This window comes from Lissotriton vulgaris, chromosome 2_1 (genome assembly GCF_964263255.1).
Source record: "Lissotriton vulgaris chromosome 2_1, aLisVul1.2, whole genome shotgun sequence".
Lineage (NCBI taxonomy): Eukaryota > Metazoa > Chordata > Amphibia > Caudata > Salamandridae > Lissotriton > Lissotriton vulgaris.
Window position 1 is genome coordinate 94,504,016 of NC_141687.1, and position 18,099 is coordinate 94,522,114.

General features: G+C 44.3%; 1 protein-coding gene across 2 annotated transcripts in view; it reads left to right on the forward strand.

Moving 5' to 3' along the window:
- RAP1GAP2 (RAP1 GTPase activating protein 2) overlaps positions 1-18,099 on the forward strand; it is a 1,533,685-nt gene that overhangs the window by 875,456 nt on the left and 640,130 nt on the right. The gene's annotated exons all lie outside the window — the stretch shown is intronic.

The window sequence follows — 18,099 nt, forward strand, 5'->3', positions numbered from 1 at the left end:
TACCCTAGACCATAAATTCTAGGGTTCTTATTGCTTTATTTAGCTTATTTTAAATTATTTAGATTAGTGAAGCAAATAAATATTTTTTCATGTCTTAGAAAAGAAGCCTTCCATTTACAGAACACCACATTTACAAAAACACATTTATACACAATGTTATATTCCACTTAAACACGAAAAAAATCAAAGACAAGAATGAAAGTGAAACAAACTTAGACAATTGTGTGAAATAACATTAAGATTGAAAGTACAACACCAGTCCTAGTTTTTACATATGGCACCAAGCGGACGTTAGATTCTTAACTAGAGATTTTTAATTGTCCTGCCTAGGCCAAGAGACCGGGGGTTATGTCTTCAAACCAATGTTGCTTACACAAGAGGAAAAAATTATTACTACATTCCTTAAGGCACAATATATACACAATCCCTGAGCTCACAAGAGCCAACGCGTTTCGAATCCACACAATTCACGGACTCTCCTCAGGACTTGGACAAGGTTGATATCTATAAAAAACAACAAAACAATAAGTGAATGTTTTAAGTTTCCTAAACTGCGACCCAAAGAATATTTACAACAGATACTGCATTTAATTGAGTACCTTCAAAGCGGCGCAATGTGTGTCCGCCCTGTGTGTAGAGGAATAGTTGAAACCTCTTCTAAGTGCCTGACGGTTCAATTTGCCATGAGATGTGACAAAAAATCTAGGGGGCAAGGTAATGACCAAAACATTACGTTGCGCGCACATATGGTTGTATTCATACAAAGATAATATAGAATAATATAGATAAAGAGAAGGCATTATTAGATACTTTGAAACAAACACAAAACCTCACATCCCAAGTCATTGGTGTATAATGGTGACTCCCAAGCAGTGGCTGGCACCAGGTCAAGGTAGACCTGAGCACTAGTGCACAGGCAAAAGTAGACTAACAGAGGTATACATCAATGTCAACTGGGCAAGAAGCGACAGGCGGGAAACTATAGGTTACACGGGATTACTACTACTTTTGTAGCCCTATTGAGCTGAATGCTGTAAAGGGATTCAAGGATGCTACTGCCAATCTCAGGAGTCCACTCATCAACCTAAAATTTGTCCTTTTAGGGTCCAGGCCAAACAGAGGAGGTGAGGCGGTGTCTAGTAAGACAAGAAACTTGGAGATGGTTAATCAACAAATGTGTCCCATCACACAACAGGAAAGTCAGGTCTGATTCCAAAGGAGGTCTCTGTTCAAACACCTAGATGGACAGTCTGGATAGAAAAACAACAAAGAAAGAATTTTGAGGAGAAAAAAGCACATGAAAAAAGTAGCGGAAACTTGTGCATTCTTTAATTAATATTTTTTCTAGTAGCTTCCGCGACGTTAGTATACATCACAACAGAAAACCCTCTTCCCAAGGCGCAGAAACACGTTTTGTAAGCAAAAATAAGTACTTTTATCTTAGGTGAAAGTACCAAGTAGTTAGTGTTGCTCAAGTCCTGAGGGCCAGCAACCATTCATCCTCATCCATCCTCAGGTCCAATGGGAGATCAGATCAAGGCAACGCGCTTAGCAAGTTCGATGGGGAAATGCTAAGGGTCTCAATTAGCGTGGAGGGATCTCTAAATAAGGAGTAAACCCCACTGACTTCCACCGAAATATCCCTGCCACGGAGAACATTCAGGCGGAGGATCCTTCTTCGTATTTCACTTCCTCCGGACTTTGGAGGATTGTCATCTCCCTCCAGGCTCTAAAAGAGGCCTAATGTTTGCACAATGAGAAAGAACCTGTGTCTGCCCATCCTCTTCCAGAGCAGCAGCTAGCTGCCATTGTCTCCTGGAGTAATTCATGATAATTATATTTCTATATATTTCATTGTCCATTCATTCTGCATCCTTCACATGTGAATGGCCTCCAGGCACCCATCAACAAGTAAAACTATGTCCAGCCTGCCCATGTAACATCACTGAATGTACTGCAAGGGCACTGATCCAAGGTGCCCCCAGTTCATCTGCCAAGAAGGGCAGCTCTAAGTCACCCTCTGCCCTTGAAGGAATGGCCATACTCACTCCAAGTGGATTACGCGCTGAGATCTGGACGCGGGATTGGATTGCCAACAAACATCACAAGCAAGCAATGTGCTGAATTGTGAACCTTCTATGTTCTTCATTAGAGGGACTACCAACAGGCAATAAACACAACAAACCCAGCAACAGTAAAATATTGAACCATCATTTATTAGCCAGTTTGACCTGACTTTTGAATCCATATTTCACAGTGAGGAGCTCGTCTTCAGGAGCCACTTGCAAATTTAGATCAAATCCAGTTTCTAAAACATACACACATCCTACCTACCAGGATGTGACCCACTCCATAGAGCACATACAGAAAAAGATAACAATTCACCCCTGCCTGACCACCAAATGGGGAGCTACAGGCACCAAAAACAATGCAGTATTAGGGAACAAAGTCCAAACCGCTAACTCATTGAATCAGAAGAAATGACAAGATTTACCAACAGAAGACAGGGAGGTCCAGCAGCAAACCACGTGTTCCCACAAGTAAAGGAAATAATGCAAGCCTGTGCAGGCTGGAGTCTGGGACCTAGGATGGAACGAGGCGAATCCGTCGGCCTCCGCAAGATAATGATCAGGAATCTCATGCAATGTTCGTGACTCCTTAGGTCCCAACACCATTTCCATTAAATATAGAGATCATTGTCAACAACACCCAAGGAGGGGATGGACAGAGAAAGCCCCTAAGAGCAGCACTGACACCTAACATTAGACAAACCCAAAGCCCTGATAATACCAACAATGACAAGACTGATAAGGGCATAATCACACATGATGAATATCTGATGAATGTTTGGAGCCGCTGTCACTTGGCTGCAATCCTTCGTGGAGGGCAGGTCGTTCCAGGTATTTGAGGGTGGATCCATCTTAAAACCTTTGCCTCTCCATTGTGGGGTCCCTCAGGGTTCCTCCCTGAGCCCCACTATTTTTTATGTTTACCTGGCCCCTCTCGCGGACATTGTGCTCCCCTTTGGGGTGGATATTTTAACCTATGCTAGACTTAGCTCATGCTTATCGGCAACCCCTTTCTAGTCAAGGCAGACACTATGTGGCCAGTGTGCAAGGGCTCCGCACCCTCTTCCAAGCAGCAGATAAAGAGCCATGGTTTTTGGCTTGATTCAGATCTTAGCTTTAAAACACAAGCCAGGAAGGTTGTGGCGTCCTGCTTTGCCATTATAAGAATGCTTCGCAAAGTGCTTCCTTTTCTCCCCTTCCAAGCTAGAAAGCTCATGGTCCAGGTGCTTATTCTATCGCGCCTGAACTATGGAAACGCCCTTTATCTTGGGGCACCATGCTCGGTCCATGCCAAACTACACACTGTGCAGAATTGTGCTCCAAGGATTCTCCTGGGGAGTCAGAGTAGGCAATCGGCAAAACCCGCCATTAAATTCCTTCACTAGCTTCCGGTTCGGGAGAGAGTTCATTTTAAGACCGTATGCATTACTTATAAGGTGATTGGTCGGAAAGGACCAGCTATAATTTCCTCTTTGTTCCAGCCTTATCAAGTGAAAAGGCAGCTGCGTTCTAATGAACAACATTTGGCCGTAGTTCCTAGAATTAAGAGGGCCAGAAGCGGTGGCCATCTTTTTTCGTATTATGCCTCAAAACTTTGGAACTCTCTCCCTCTCTCCCTCTCCAGTTGCAGAAAGGAGCCCAATTATGTGGCCTTTCGTAAGCTGTTGAAAACATGGCTCTTCCCCAAGTGATCCCTACGAAGCTTCAGTTTACCATTTAGCGCTGGGATGCCTTCAGCTAGCCATGCGCTTTACAAGTGTTGTTTCATTCATTCATTCATATACACATGCGTGCATGCAAGTACACATGTGTATACATGAACACACAAACGCATACATGTAGAGGTTCTATGATCTCAAAAATAACCAACTCCAGACCAGTATAAAGTAGTGACTCTCACCTCCACTGCCACCCAATGCAAGCGTAGAATAGTGTGAGAGACAGTCTTACATTTTTGAGAGGATCAGTGCTGCTAACTCACCAGCATCCAGGAAAAAACACAAGTCATCTGATGCAGCTACCAAACCTGACCTGGTCCCTTGTCCCAGATAGAACCAACTCCACACATGCAGAATCAGTGCATGAGCCAACACATCTGACCTGGAATCTCCTCTCAAGCACAAGAGTTTCACCTGACATGCTTGCAATCTTGATTTTACTACTAGTATTATGACTGCTCGTGTTTAGCTCTATGTGCAGTCTTTCTGTGGCATCCTAAGGGACTCAGTGGTAGGGTTGCCATGACTATGCAATAATAAGCATTGGTCCCCTGTGTTCTCAGCTAATGTGGAAGACAATGGCCATCTTGTGATGACTGCACTATTCTTTACACTGAACTGCATGAAATGAGTGAGGCTTTGACTGTCTGTTCAAAGGCTTCCCTTTATTAAGCAAGAAGTGACTCTCCTTGTATTGTGAACCTAGCATAGAAAGTGTAAAAGGACACTGGGTAAAAGCCTTGAAATGTTTACAATTGTGCGTGAATGTGCAATTTAAATCCGGGGCCTCAATTTACCTCTGTTGATAAAAGTGTACGAAAATACGAGATATTCTATGTCCAAAAAGAACTAGATTGCTTTCTTCAAAGAGGATCTACTGATATTTCCTGAAAGAGGGTATAAGATGTGCTTACCCAAAAACAGACAGACGAGAACACTTAAGTCCTACTTCGAATGCTCTTCCCTGGTTCCCGATAAAGTGTAGGGACAGTTGTCGGTCTGTAGAAGCGTTTAATAGTCACTTTAGCGTAGACGCACCCGGTAGCTGGAGATGAGGCTCTTAGGCTGCTGACGTCAAGCACTTTTTGTGGGGCGGCAAATATTAAAAGTGCTTTTTCCTCGATTAGCTCACGTTTTACACTTCTTGTACCCCTTGCCTGCTGATGACGAGCCCAGCTCGTCATAACGGCCGCGCCACTCCCCCGCGCAGTGAATTCCACACCTCTGCAGGCGTTCTATGGGAGTGGGCGGAGTCATGACGAGCCCAGCTCGGCATGAGCACAGCTGCACTGTGCCTCGCCATGAGCACTGCGGCTCTGCGCGCGGCCCTTCTCCCCCCGCACAGGAGGGGAATTATACCCGCATTTAAGGGGTTAAGGTATAAGTTAGATTGATATTTTTCAATAAATAAGAATTAAGTATAGTTGAGGAAATCCACTTGGATCCCACTTGGTTTGTGAGATCCAAGTCATTCCATTGCTGTGTCACTAGTCGACCTCTCCGCTACCTCAACACCAGTGATCACCACACACCTCGGGCCCGATTCACAGAACTAGCTTAAGACAAAATCCTAAACTTACTACCATTTTCTCATTTTGGTATTCACAGACGGCATTTACTCATCAATGGGTAAGTGCCTTCTGAGAATACCAAAATGGTAGTAAGTTTAGGATTTTGTCTTAAGTTAGTTCTGTGAATCGGGCCCCTCCAGACCAGCCGCACTCTGCCTCAAGGACTAGTGGGCCAGCATGTGGGTGGATTCAGCCTCTTCTTATCACCAGTCTCATGCACTAAGTCCATCTATCACTGCTGTCCGTCAGCAGAACCAATTATTCCACAAGGATCCCGCAGTATATACTTTTCAATGTATGCGCACCTCATCGACATGCGTCTTTACCCATCAGTTCACCGTATTCAACATGTAACTCGCAGATGACACCTTGGCTCAAGCTAAAAAACAGAATGTGTCTGGCAATGACAACAATTCTCTGGCCGCTTCACTCACATTCATTAATTGATGAACGAAAACTAGATGCGCCTTGGTTCTCCCAGTGCGGTTTGGTCCGGTGACTATCGCAACCGGTGCCGTCCTGTAGCTGGTCTCCAGTACACCGGCTCTGAGTTACTGTTTGGCATCAATGTGCCCTTTAAACCTCAAGTCAATGCTAAAGCATCTACTCTCACTAGTGGCCTTCTTCAAGGTCCCACCCGCTCACCCTCTCCCAGGAGGTTGCCTCGGTCCTTGCCGTGGTTATGTCCTCGCCTGCATTCCTGCAGTTCCTTCTCCACTGCACTCATCAAACTGTCTTCCAGCAAACCTCAAAGAACCCAGAACAACTCTGACCACAGCACATTTGGCTCTAGAGAACCAGACCACAACACTCTTGACTCAAGAATCCTGCATTAGCTCCTGGTAAGGGAACACTGTCTTGTCCACGGAGAATTTCAAGGGTGCAACTCACGACACCTTGCAAAGACACCGATCCTAAGAGCAAAGAAGCTGCCTGAGGTCTTCTGCGTGGCCCACTATAACACCCCCAACATATACCATAGCCATGGCCGAATAGCAAGGTTTTCACAGTGAGCCTCAAATGTATACATAAAATTACCAAAAGTCAGGCTTCCACAACAAAATAGCCGTCAGCTTGTATCGGGGAAAACACTGGCGTACGGAAGGGTCATCCCTTTGAAACTCCTTCCGTAACCTTTAATACATGGCGGTCGTCTATGTAGGTTTTGAGGAAGCCTGACAACCTGCCTTATATACAACATGATCTCTAAGGTGGCATTATTGCTATGACATCACTTTTGTCCCCTCTCCGCCTCATCCCGTTCACAAGTTCTGTAAGTGCTCTCAAGAGGCTGAAAAGCAGTATGAGTACTGCATAAAAATTCCAAATACAGGAACTCAATACGGTGTCACGCTATTCATTGGCATTAGTCTCACCCTTGAGGCGTACAGGGACTAAAGCAGAGAAATACCCCAAAAAGTATGTGCAATACGCATGCAATAATATAAAAAATATTTGAATTTTAGAAGATAAAGGAACTTGTCTAGTGTCAACCATGCACTGTTAGTCACACAAGAGCTAGTGTTAGGTCGGTACTACTCATTTAGCGTACTTACACCATTCAATTTCATAGTGCAAGGGCTGAAAATGAGACATGACCTAGTAGAATTACAGAAAGTAGAGAAAATAACCACACTTCGGAGAACACTGGAATGTGATTAAAGGCTGTCCATAATTATCCTCTGAATGAGAGAACCATTACATAAGAAATACACGGGATAATGACCAGTCTAGCAGGACCAAGCTTGTTTTTTCATCTGAAAACCCAAAAGGATGCTTTCCTAACAACCATTTGTGCTATGTCAGCCTTAAAATGAGCGAAACACATGTCGGCTATACGATCCTTGCACTTTTAAAAATAAAATTAACAAATTAATCCATGAGGAACGTGTGATGAACATTAACACAACATTGCTGACCATTCCTCTGCAGGTTGACAAATGGATGATAAGTGAATAAATTCTGATTGATCCTCTGGGGAGAATTCTCCCTTACTTTCGATAGTGATAACATATGACGCCGAGGGCCCTGGGATGGATCTTCCAGATAGTAGGAGGATCTGATGGACTAAACATCTCCCATCACAGAACTTCCACTGCTGACATGGCATGTGGCATTTATGAAAATTCACATATCAATAGGAAAGGTTTTCTTTGTTTATCAGCCAATCACCCAATCATTTTACTCCATTAAAGATGAAACACAGATTTAGCAAATCTTCTGATAAGTTTGTGTATTGGCTGAGCTGAGCTTGCTGCTTTCAGCGACCTATTATAATTTAGAAAGGGTTGTCCATCAAAGGCAGCCAACCAAAGGAGAAAACCAATCCCAGCACATCATTCAGCACATGGCGCGTTTGACATTCTCATCCCAGCTCGATAGTTGTACAAATAGCAGCCCGTGCCTTGTTCAAACAGCTTCTGCTGCAGCTTTGTCAATGCTATATTTGTCAAATATTAAGTGCCTAAAAGTATGAAATGGGCAAAACCAAGCACATCAGCCCGAGCAGGATCAGGGAATTCAGGAATAGTTCAAACACATGGAAGACACCGGTGCATTTTCACTGCCTGGTCTACTGGACAGTAGTCATCAAGGTACTTATATGGGTATCATAGGCAAGGATGTCAACACACCAGGCACAGGTTCAACAGAAAAGGCCTGATTCACAGATAACTTACACTTTTGGGTAAGTTCACACTTCTGAATAAGTTTACTACTTTCGGTATTCACAAACTCTGAGTGCAAACTTAGTACAGAAGTGTAAGTTACATGTTTCCACCCCAGAGTAATGCAATACGCTTACTCTCGTGTGGGTGGGTGATGTCCCTCTCTAAACCCCTCTTTTACCCTTCATCCTATACCCCTTTTTTTCCTCCCTATTCCCACCCACTTTTGGAGTAAATCTGCTCCTTTTTCCATCCACTCCCTCCAGCCCCACCCACATTTATTACTAAAACATATACTTAAGTGTGTAGATATTCTGCATTTGGGGCAGAGAACTCTAATCACAAAAGTATAGCTAATGCTGAGGCATAAAACTCCTCACGTACTTTGTGAATTCCAATGTGCAGTAGGTTTTGTAGTACTTCAAGCAATACTACAAGGTGCAGTTTGTGAAGCAGGCCAGAGTTGTAGTTTTAAGTAATATGCCATGTTGTTACATTACCACAGTGGTACATAGGTATGTATATGTAAATTGTCAGTCAGCCAATTCACCAGTGACTGTGAATGTGTGTTGATATGAGATGTTTGATTGACAAACTACAAACATAAGAGCTCCATTTAGTCCCGAGTGACATTCTCATGTCCTTAGGTAGAGTTGTGTTCACATAAGTAACACCATTGCTGTGAAGTCAACCACAAAACCTCAAGAATGACAAGGGTGTTGAAAATGTTTTCTTATCATTGTTGTCCTCTGGTCTTTTCCAGCCAACAGAAATTCATCAGCAGGTCTGTCAACACACAGAAGGTGCTGCTACCACTAGCATTAACCCCTGTACAAAGGGTCAGTTTCATCAGGGCTGTGACTCAAATTTACGCCACCAAAGATCTCTGCTCTGAGAAAGTGACATTTCATCTCACTGGTTCAAGTTACTGGACCTGCAGACTGAGTCTCTGCCAGCAGCTCCTGTCTCTTAGCAATATGTACCAGAACATCCTGTTCTCACTTGGATTGGGGGGTGATATTTTAAAGATCAGAAGTATTGTGTTTCATCTACAGTACACAGCACTCGATGGCCACTCACAGGAGCCTGCACAATGCAGTTCTGCACAACACTCTACCCAGGGCTCATACGAAGACAGCATTTTATTAATGTCTGCAGGGTCAGAGACAATATTAGAGCATCTCAGTGGTCTGTGTGGCCACTGTCACCTCTCTATCACCAAAGCTGTTTCAAAGGGTAATACTAGTTATTGTGGCATCTAACAGCTCGATTTAGGATCTGAGGCCAGATTTTCAGTTCCCCGCAAAATGAGAATTACTATTAAGACAAATGAATCACATAATCAGTACATTTTACATGCATAGTTAATCAATCTTTTAGCTGTTAGCTGTATCCGTTTATTACTATAACACAGCATACTGTATGGGTGCTAATAAGTGTCTATAAATTTACAATGTGGATGCACTGATTGATATACCATTACAATTCAGTACATTGCAAGACTGCTAATATGATTGATCAACTCTGGATGTACAATGTACTGAATATGTGATAAAGTTATCTTAAAAATAAACTTCAGATCTCAAGGATAACTGCAAACCGGGTCTCAGATCTTAAACTGAGTTGCTCGGTGCCTCAACATTCTTGTATTACAGCGTGATATTCTTTAATGCACAAACATGAGCATTGTCCAACTAGAGTTAAATGACAGACAAGGAGGGAACAGCTGGTGTCTTAGCATGACTTCCTGTGTTACTCTAGGACTTCCTGGTATTATCAGGATTGCTTCCTGTCCTTTATCTATCTGGCACTGTCGCAGGACAGAGGAATTTTCTTTGAAGAGCACAGACTGATTGAAAGGTTGGACCAGAACCTTCTCTGAAGTATGAGATATGTCTGTGAGCTGGGGACAATTCAATATATAATCTAAATTCTATAAATCTCACTCCACTTTTTTAAGTATCTCTATCTGTCAACATATTTTTGTTTAATAGAGCTGTATTCGGAACAAGCGGTTCCAACATGACTTTTCCATAGTAAAATAAAATACAGTGCTGCAGGGACATGCCACTATCAGGGGCGGCTCTAGGCTCATGGCAGCCCTGGGCAGGGAGGGTAGGTTCGGGGCCCCGTAAGAGGGGGTCCGGGCGGGGCAGAGCGCGGAGGCCAGTGAAGAGGGGAGGTTCGGTCAGGGTGTTTGGAAGTGGAACAGAGCCAGAGGCCGCCAAATCCCTGCCAAGGGCCGCCAGGGAAATATGTGCCATCCTCAGAGGATTATTATATTAAGGATATATATTGGTGTGGTGGCCCCTGGGGTTTGGTGGCCCTGTGCAGATGCACAGCTTGCACATGCCTAAGGCCGCCCCTGCCACTATTCTTAGGTAGCCATTAGTCAGTAAGATGAGCGCCATATTGAGAGAATCTGAGCATCCACAGCAGGGGTGAGACCAGTGATCACTGTCGTCCTTATATTAGTAAGATGTTCAATTTCAGCCCCACCTCAGTCGCACTTGCAAGCCCCAAATCCGATGCATGTAGTTGCAACACAACAATAGATAACATTTACTGATTTGTCTCAGCTTCATATTGTCTTTACCTTTTTTTTACATATAAATACTGTACATTAAGCAGCTATGAATCATAGATAAGATATAGGGGGTGGCTATATATAGTCCCATCACATATTACCAGCTGCACCAGACAGCTTTTTCTAGCCGCACACTATTAGGGTCACCAGATTTTTTAAATAAAAAATCGGACTTGCCACAGAAACAGAAATAGGACTAAATGTTGGCCTTGATAATGGATACACTGAAGGGCTGAACTTCCCTTACCCATGGAGAAGTGTGGCTCAGGGGTTAGAGGCGGCAGACCCGGAAGCTGAGATCGGCCCTGGACCAGGGTTCAATTCCCCGCCTCGGCGGGTCTTGGGCTCAAAAATTCCACGGACTCGATAATTCTCGCTCCGGTGCCTTCTCGACTCACGGGTTCACACTCTGCGACTCTGGGCAATAGCTTGCTTAATCTCCACAATGGCCCCTCGTGGCGGGATGCCTGGCTTTCACCTTGTGGATACCCTGCCGGGGTTACCTCACAGGGGAATACCAGGACGGGTTCCCTAAGCAAGCGCCGGGAAACCCTTTGTGGGTAGCTGTGCGCTATATAAGCTCAAATATATTTACATTTACATTTACATGCTACGAGGAGTTACAGGGGCAGGCTGCTGGTGCTCCCGGTCTTGGAAGATGGGCTCCTGGGATACTGATTCGCTTCTCATTAAATCCTGCCGTGCTGTGTGAATGAGGTGAGACCGCACAGTAGACTATTCTAAATCATCTTTACTCTGGAGAACATGGAGTAGACGGGGGTTCTCCAATGTCGGTCCAGTCGGGCCAGATCCATGCCAGATTTTTAAGTAACTACATTTATCTGAATGGGGATATGCTTAACATCTGGCATGGATCCGGCCCTCCAGGACCGACATTGAAGAACCCTGGGGTAGACGCTTCAATCAGTTGTCTTGAGCAGGGACGCTGCTGCTACGGCAGAATAATAGGGGGATGAGTGGTTCCAGCTCCATGTTACAGTCACCCTCAGTTTCTGCCCTCCCTGCATCAAGACGCGATGGTGCGTTACTACCTGGAACGGGTTACTTTCGGATCGGAGTCAAAGACATGAATTGACCTAAATTTTCCCCTTGACTTGCGCGTATTCTGCTTTCTGTCACGCGCTGAGTTGTTTGAAGACAATCTTGTCGAACAGCTGCAATTAGAAAACAACACTTCTGGTGCTTGCTACAATGTGACTACTATATTCACATCATCGTGTCCTTATTTAGCAGCTGCCACCCCCTCCAGCTGCAGGAGGCCTGTGTTGCTTTCTCAGATGCCTCTGAGCTCACAAGATATTCCAGCCTTGACTCTCGCCTTCCAGATGATGCTAACTCCTTCCGTCTCTCCACGTGGTCTTCGCTCGATGCCAAGGTTATCTCAGGAATACTCTGCTGCCATTGTTTCCTGCCCAAGGCATGGAACAATCTTCCTGGACAGCCGGCTTTGTTCAGTTGTGAACGTTCCTCTTCTATTGAGGGTCCTGCCTCCACTGAGTACTGTTATATGATCACCAGAAGACAGCTGCAAATTCCCACAGTGACGGTCCGCCAGCATTTGCTTTTATTCCATGGTACTATACGGTGACCAAGACCAATACTAAAGAGGCAGCTCCCACACACACACACTCTTTATGAATATTTGACAGGCTCCCTATCTAGGCTTGTGCCATCCATGCTAATGCATGTGATGAATCCTTATTTTTGCATTGGGTAGTTGAAGCATCAATGCGTTACAGGTCTGTTCATGATAACCATGACTGGCCAATTTCAGAGCCTGCTGTAAGCCCCGATAGGTCGCGTGCCCATTGCAAAAATGATGATGCTCCGGAGGTTGCTCTACCAGATGTGTCTCATACAGATGTGAGCCACCTCTCAAGAAGTTGTCTGATGCAACATGGCACGAAGGAGTTAAACTTTACAGATGTTTTAACAACCTGTGCGCATGTGTCCAGACCACAACACACCTTTCTTCAAATGGTGAGACCACACAGACACAACTACAGCATCGACCATCCAAGCTAGGCAAGTTGAGTCAGTGACAGTTCCTGGAGGTCTTGCCATACACAATCCCCCATGCTTTCCCCCTGATATGTAGTATGATAAAATCGAGGGTTGGATGCGGGGGGGCAACCGTTCAAGGTTTTGACTATCTTGAGTGTCAGCCTCCTGCTAGAAACTAGATAATGAACCACACACGCAATCCCCACCTGACACAGATTACACCAAGACTGACCTTTCTCTGCACCATATCTACGAAGATTGGCCAGCTGCTAGGGTCATACCTTGCATTGGTTCACAACCAGTCCGCCCTGCAAGACGCAAATCTTTGTACACTGGTGCAGATGATACAGTGCATTGACTGCACACATTATTTACCGCAGACCTACCCTCCTGGACGGGAAACATCCTTTACAAAGCAGTACCTTTACAATGCAGGAATTGCAACGCAAGTCGTTACAACGACTTGCGCTGGAGGGCTCTGTATGATAGGGAATAGTTTAATTTACTATCCAAAACCTTCCCTACTATCCACGGGGACTGGAGTTGGAATAGTAAATTAAACTATTCACTATCCAGCGCCCCCCAACGCAAGTCATTGTAACGACTTGCGTTGTAAAACCTGCGTTGTAAAGGCATGCGTGGAAAAAGCATGCGTTGTAACGACATACATCCCTCCTGGACACATTCTTATGCATTGGTAACATAAGATGGGACAGATGCCCTGAGTGTATGCTGCGCTGTGCATAGCTTTGCATTGTCATAGAGCAGCGCCAAGCCTCGGTAAATGTCGGCCAATGCGCTTTAATAATAATTGGGTGCACAAACTCCACATCAAATGCATTCGTTTTGTTTCTCAATTTATGTTGTGTGCGTGTTTGTGGGTGAAAGTGTGTTTATATGAGGACGAGTGTGTGTATGTGTGAATGTGTGTCTACTTGTAAGCATGCCTGTGTGAGTGAAACTGAAGGTCAAAGAGCATGTGATGTCACTACCACTGCCCTTTTTGTGGGTAAATTGATGCCTCTGTGTGTAAAGTATTTATGGAGTTTTAAAACCGTAATAGAGTTCAAATACAACGCAAGAAAAATACCAAACCATTTAGGAAAAAAAAAAACACATTTTAAAGACTAAAGTGACACTATAAGAAATTGGAATATTGGTTGAAGGGGTGAGAACCTACTTAAAATAATAATCACAATCCTTGTCATGGTAAACCAGAAAAGTCATTAAATAAACATGTGCTTAACCCTCTGGTAGCTTGGCAAAAAAACAGACGAGCAATGTGTAAAGTGTTTATCCAGCACTTAAACAGTAGTGCAGTGAAATCAAAACCCCAGAATCCCAAACCTATTTAGAAAAATAGAGTATTTTAATAAATAAAAGGTAACCAAAACAACCAAATTCCAATCAGTAGAACTGGAGTTATAGGGTTTTAGTCTTAGCTAAAAATAGTGCAAAAAAGGGCAAAGTGCCAACTGTGTTTATCTGGTCGCTATTTGTTTTATTATTATTATAGGAGCTTATAGAGCGCATGGTGACGTCTCTCGACGTGTCCCCGCGCTATGGAGAAGAGTGTTGCTTAGATGGAACAAAGCATCAGACAGTTTAGGTGGTGAAAAGATATGTTTTTAGATGTTTCCTAAAGGATGTTTCACTTTTTTCCTGTCTGATATTCAAAGGAAGGGTATTCCACTCCTTAGCTGCGAGAATGCGGAAGGATCTACCTCCAAGTCTGGCTTTTTTTGGGCGCATGATCTTAAGCAAACCTGTTCCCTTCGAGCGTAGGGATCTGGAAGGTTCATAGGGTGCGGCTAAGTCAGACAGATAGGAGGGGGCTCTATGGTGAATGATTCTGTGGCACCAGAGAAGGGCCTTGAATATTATTCTCTTTTTTATGGGCAGCCAATGCAGAGTATCCAAGGAAGGTTTAGAAGGAGCTCTTCGCGGGAGTCGTAGCACAAGGCGTGCTGCTGAATTTTGTAGGACCTGTAACTTCCTAATGTTTTTTTCTGAGGTGCCCAAAAGAAGCACATTCCCATAATCAATACGGGATGTGATGAGAGCCTGCGTCATGGTGCGCCTGGAACTCAGAGGAAGAAGATCCAGGGTGCGACGGAGCGTCTTCATCACTCCGAAGCATTTTCCAACTGTTTTTTTGACATGACTGTCAAATGAAAGTTTGGTGTCAATCCAGACACCCAAGTTCTTGGCCTCCTGACTGGGGGTGGGTAATGATCCCAGACATGAGGGCCACCAATCCTTGGTCCAGTTGGTGTTGTTCCCACCTATGACGAGTACCTCTGTTTTTGTTCCGTTTAATTTGAGGCAATGCTCGTTCATCCATGTAGCCACCTTGCACATACATGAGTTGAAGTTATCTGCCTCAGAGGAGGGGGATTGAGACAAGGAGATCAAGAGTTGAGTGTCGTCGGCGTAAGAGACAAGCTCTACGCCGAACAATTGGACCACCTCTGCCAAAGGAGACATATATAAGTTGAACAGGGTGGGACTCAGGGCAGAGCCCTGAGGTACCCCCTGTTCTAAGATCAAACTGTCAGAGAGATAGATCCTTTGATGTTTCCTATGTATTTGGCCTATGAAGACCAAGTTTACTTATTTCTGAATCTTTGAAGATCACAGTTACTTTTTTTGGCTTATGAAGACCATGCTTGCTTTTTTGTGAATCTATGAACACCAAGTTTACTCTGTGAATCCATGAAGACCATGTTTACTCTCTTACAAATCTATCAAGACCGTTTCTACTTATTGCGCATCTGGTCTATGAAGACCACGTTTACTTTTGAAACTTTGAAATCCACTTTTACCTTTTGTGAATCTATGAAGACAATCTTTACTTTTTGTGAATGTGTCTATGATGACCACGTTTACTTTTTGTGAATCTATGAAAACCATCTTTACTTTTTGTGAATTAGGTCGATGGTGACCATGTTTACTTTTGAATCTTTGATATCTACATTTAGTTTTTATGAATCTATTAAGAACACGTTTACCTTTTGTGAATGTATGAAGACCATGTTTACTTTTTGTGTATTTGGTCGATGATGACCAAGTTTACTTTTGAATCTTTTAAATCCACGTTTACTTTTGTGTGAGTCTATTAACCCCTTGCATGCTCATGACGGAACCACGCTGTCATGAGCCACGGGCGGCGTGTGCTCATGACGGCGTTGTTCAGTCATGGGGCTGCAGCTCCTCCCACGCGGCATTAAATCCCCACCTGTGCGGGCGAATTAATGAGCGGGCGGGGCTGTGGTGATGGAACCACGCCATCATAGGCACACGCTGCCCGTGACTCATGACGGTGCTGTTCGGTCATGAGCACAGAAGCACTGCGCTCACCCCCTACACCCCCCCACGAAATGCGGCGGAATTCGCGGCGCAGGGAAGGGGTTAAGTCCATGTTTGCTTTTTGTGAATCTATGAAGACCTCATGTACTTTTTGTGAATCTGACCTATGAGGACCACGTTTACTTTTGTATATTTGGTCGATGAGGACCAGGTGTACTTTTGAATCTGTGAAATCCACGTTTACTTTTTGTGAATCTATTAAGACCATGTTTACTTTTTGTGAATCCTGCATATGAAGCCTATGTTTATCTTTTGAGATTCTATGAAGACCATGGGCTAGATGTAGGTAAATCTGATTTACCGATTCATAAAAACCGAATTTTACCGATTCGGTATTCATGAATCGGTAAATCTGATGTAGGTAATTATTCGGTAACAAATACCGAATCGATAGGATTCGGTATTTACCGATTTGGTAATTACCGAATCAGTATTTGCCATTGATTCCTATGGGCCTTGAAGCCCATAGGAATCAATGGTAAATACCGATTCGGTAATTACCGAATCGGTAAAAATACCGAATTGCCAAGGGGGACAGGGTGTCACTTTGACACCCTGTTGCACCCCTGTTTCTGGCTTGTGTGCCATGGGACACACATACACATGCCCTTAGGGCATGTATGTGTGTCACATGGCACAGGTGTACATGCACAGATGTGCTTGTACACAGGAATTCGTTATTTACCATGCAATAGTATTACATGGTAAATAACGAATTCTTAGGGGCCTGTGGCACTGTTTGCAGTGCCACCTACATCTGGATTTACAGAATCGGTAAATTTACCGATTCTGTAAAATAAAGGCCCCCTACATTTCAATACCCAAATACCGGTCGGTAACGGCCGAAATCGGTCGTTACCGACCGGTATTTGGTCTCCTACATCTGGCCCCATGTTTCCTTTTTGTGGATCTGACCTGCGGAGGCCATGTTTATTTTTAATAAAGTGTCAGCTCTTCTATACCACACAGGAAATATCGAATTCAAACATTAGCGAGAGGGGCAGCATGCCCAGCCTTAAGCAGAACAACGAACAAAGACAGCGGTGCCGCTCACAGCTGGATAATTAGTTCTGGAACATCTGCACCAGAGCCCAGGTTTACACTGAGACAGAAAACACAGAGGATAAACTCATAAGAAATATAATTATAATCTTGAGTGACTGATTACTAAATATGCTGAAGAATAGTTGTGGTTTGCCTTCACACTAGGGAGTCGCGGCCTCATTCGTTTCCAGATTGTGCCGATGTTGTTTTGATGATGGGTGTAATTGTGTTGCTGGAAGCACTGTGACCTTTCTCTCCAGTGGAAACCACTCGCCAGGCCTGTATTTTAGAAGTTGTACCATCCCTCTCCTCTCTCATCTGACCTTTCCAAGTGCACTTCTCTTTGTGCTACTTCCGCCAAAAGCTGTTCACAGTGTTAAGTGATAATCAGTGGTAGAAAATCAATGTAATCATAGTGAATCCTGACTGCAGAAGGGAAACTTGTGATGTTCTGACAGTGGTTCTGGTGTGAGGTTGGCAGTAGGTATTACAGTGAGCACCTTAAATGTCAATGTCATAGCAGGGAGAAGCATCAAAGGCAGTCTATAGGCAGGAAAGAAAACTCAAAAGTGATGGGTGGAATGCTGCCAGGCCAGGTCTGCACCAGCAATCCCAGACCGGATTCAGGAAAACACAAAAGTGATGGGTGTAATGCTTACAAAAGTCACTCAGGCCATATTCAAGTCCATTATTTTTCTCCCACTTTGGAAGTTCAGACTTGGACTTCCTTATGAAAGTGAGCCCTGACCTGCTCCAATAGCAGTGGCGGTGCCTAAACATGGTCCCTCTGCAAAAGAAACAATGAATGGACAGAATGCTGCACAATGCATACATTTACCACCAGTCACAAGGATCTGGGTTAATCCATCATTCTCTTGCTCACCACACCCCCCCAGTTTGGACCCAGCCACACGCAAATCAGTCTTGACCCTGTTCATTATGGGAACAGTCCAGCCCGACCTGCTAAGCCAGGTCCTCCCTGGACAGGAAACAAGCATTTTGGGACCCCTTTCAGGGCATCACCCTTCATCAGCCAGGCTAGCTTGAATC